Consider the following 3349-nt stretch of genomic DNA (forward strand, 5'->3'; position numbering starts at 1 on the left):
CCAGATTATATCAGACAGTGAAATTATTAATACCCGCAAACGCGAACGGGTCCTCAAGTCGCAATAAAAAAAAGCGCACGCCAAACAATTACGATCTCACATAATTTAATGCCGCTTTGCCTTTCGTTTGCCATATTTGCTTGTCAATAATTCATCGCGATCGTTTGTTCGTAGCCCTGTAGGTGCCTTCCTATCGCAGCCCGTGCTCGAACTCTAGAAGCCGACTTTTGTCAGCAGATTGTTGCCCATGAAACGGAACACGCCTTCTCACACACATTCTCCGACCGCCCTTTCTCCTGCGTCTTCTAACGCTCATGGGGTTGGATGGAGGCTCCTATGGCTCTTCGTGCTCACAGCCCACAACAAATCATCACGCACACGAGGGGGGCCATAAATTGTTCCACGAGCTCATCACTTCCACACTCCGGAGCGAGTCAAAGTTAGCATCACCATCATCGTCAGGATGGGCGCCTATCGAAGCGCGATTATCAGCTTCAATTAATCTAACCTTCCAATAAATTTGTTGTGTACGGTAATTGAACGAAGCTGGCAGGGCAGCCGGGCATCGAATGGACGGCCCCCCTTTTACCAGGGGTATCTGCCGCTATGGTAGTTTTGAGCATCACCCAACATCAGAAGAGGGTACTCCCACTGTTAGATTTGCAAGTGTTATCCCCTAAAGGGGCGGGAAGTGCTGGAATAAATACGGTAATTATTAATCAAGTAATTGTGATTTAGGATTGAACGCTTTGAAAGTATTTAAAAAGTGATATCATTACTATCTTCGGAATTGAAAAATTTGCTGTCACAGTATTCTCTTCAGCATGTTCAAAATAGAGTTTTAATCGTTCCAATGGAAAATTTTTGAACACTATGCAGAACTACCTCTCATCAATATCGTCGAAAATGTGATGGAATATTGCATCTTATCGACTACATTACTATTCAAAAACAATTTGCGTCGGCCGGGAATCGAACCCGGATCAACTGCTTGGAAGGCAACTATGCTGACCATTACACCACCGACGCTCACATTCTAAATGTAAATGACAATGCTTCCAGGATGTATTCTAGTTTGCTTTGAGCTGTTGTTTTGTTTTCTAAGTTCTACTCAGCCAATCAGCTAAAAACCTAAAAAAACTAGTTTAAAGCTCGGATAATCATCTCGAAAGGCCTTATAATACCAATTAAGGGTGATCGTAGACATTGGTACCGAGGCTCAGAGACAAAATTGATTACTTGACTCGACGTCAACTCAAGTACGAGACACTGAAGACGACCTTACTGTTGAGGTCAAAATACGTATCTGTCAAGGTACAATCAAGTGGTGGAATTAAATGGGATTGTACAAACTCGTTTTATGACAAGTGAAAACATTCCACTAAAAAGCTCAAAATAATTTTCTTTACAAAATTTGGTTGAAATCGATTCAGGGAGTTGAAAGTTACACAGAATTGTTCGTTTTCTAAACAAACCCTTCCCCTTTTTTAATGACCATCCCACCCCTTTGTTAACTTCCCCTAAGGGTAGAGAATGTGTATACCAAATTTGGTTAAAATCGGCCAAGTGATCCAGAAGTAGTTTGCGAGCATACATACATACATACATACATACATAAATACATACATACATACGTAGATTGGTTTTCATATATATATATATATATATATATATATATATATATATATATATATATATATATATATATATATATATATATATATATATATATATATATATATATATATATATATATATATATATATATAGATAAAAGATATAATAGAATATATATAATAGCCCTATTTGTCTGTCCGGTGACTAGCCAACCAGACGCAGTACGCGGGTAAATTCTCAAACAAAAAATTTTTACACTTCAATTCTTTTTTACTATCATATCCAGAAAACAAAACCAGTGACAACCTTAGACAACCAGACACAGCATTTGATGAAAAAAATCACAGACAACAGACGTTGAAAATTTTGATTTTCTATTGCATGAATTAATTAACTTTTTATATTGAAATAAACACTTCCTACAGGCGCTACTGCGTCCACAAATAAACTAGTAATAGATAATATAGATCAGAGCTTCCCAAACCTTTGGGTATGCGACCCACCTGGCAAAATTCTATATGTCTCGCGACCCACCTATGAAAAAATGCATTTTACCAAGTAGTATTAAGTAATATTGAATCAGAATGTCATCTTTTTCGGGTTCTTCCACATAAAAAATATTCACGTTACCTTACATGTACAAATGCAAAAAAATACGAACATGGTATCACAGACAAACAGACATAACACATTGAACATTCACTGACGTTAGTGAGCAAACGTCAAACTCGAGCAAATCCGATTCGCGCGCCACTTGTGGTCGATTGGCCAACTAATGATTATTTAAATTAACCAGTAAATCAGTGGACGATGAGAATTTCATGAGTGTTATGTCTGTTTGTCTGTGATGGTATTGTGTGTCAAAATGTTAGCGTTTTTATATTACTTCATTAAGGAGACAGCTTTTAGGCATAAATGTTTAAATAAAATAGCGTGGTGATGGATATTTAAAATAAATTGCAGTTTGAACGTGAAATAATGTTCCTGAAAAAAAATATCAAAAGGTTCGGCATTCCAGCTGCAATTAATATTTGTTCTGCGCAACCCACCAACAATCCGCTCGCGACCCCCCCTGGGGGTCGGGACCCACAGTTTGCGAAACCATGATATAGATAGATTACAGCCACTGTTGAAATAATGTTATCAATCGATCTGTTAAGATTGATACAATTGTATGCCACTTTTTGCCTTTCTCGTATACAAAGTGTACGTAAAGGCTATATGTTCGCTCCAAAATCAAACTCTGATAGAAGGCCCGGAGACCCACACTGCCCATGATTCCATAGTTGACGTATCAACCATTGCACTTTCGCATGTTTTTGGGATGATTCAGGACAAATATCGCAAATCTGAAACATTCTAACCCGTGGACACTTGAGTGAGGCTTGAAACATGCCACGTATCGATATTAGAGTGGTTGAATTACCGTAGTTAACGCGTGATAAGTCAATTTCGGTGAAATTTGAAATGGTTGTTACGTAACTATGAGATCATGGGCAGCATAGTGTTTCATCGATTCAGTTCGACATATTCAGGTGATGTCTGTCATGTGTGCGTGGGTGTGTGTGCACATGTAAAAAAATTTCACTAATTTGGTTGGTACTTATCCTCAACTGAATTCCTCACAACAAGCTGCATGTTCCATTGTTTCCAATTGAAAATTGGCCAAATCGGACAATGGGCATATTTGATTTAACTGCTACTTGGCAACGGGCAAATTGTGGCAGTCAAT

The 3349-nt window shown here is 38.2% G+C and overlaps 1 non-coding gene across 1 annotated transcript; it reads right to left on the reverse strand.

Moving 5' to 3' along the window:
* Positions 1 to 957: 957 nt before the first annotated feature.
* Trnag-ucc (transfer RNA glycine (anticodon UCC)) lies at positions 958 to 1029 on the reverse strand. The gene has a single exon. It is a non-coding gene; the product is annotated as a tRNA-Gly (tRNA).
* Positions 1030 to 3349: the final 2320 nt, after the last annotated feature.

The sequence above is a fragment of the Armigeres subalbatus genome, chromosome 2, assembly GCF_024139115.2.
Source record: "Armigeres subalbatus isolate Guangzhou_Male chromosome 2, GZ_Asu_2, whole genome shotgun sequence".
Taxonomy (NCBI): Eukaryota; Metazoa; Arthropoda; class Insecta; order Diptera; family Culicidae; genus Armigeres; species Armigeres subalbatus.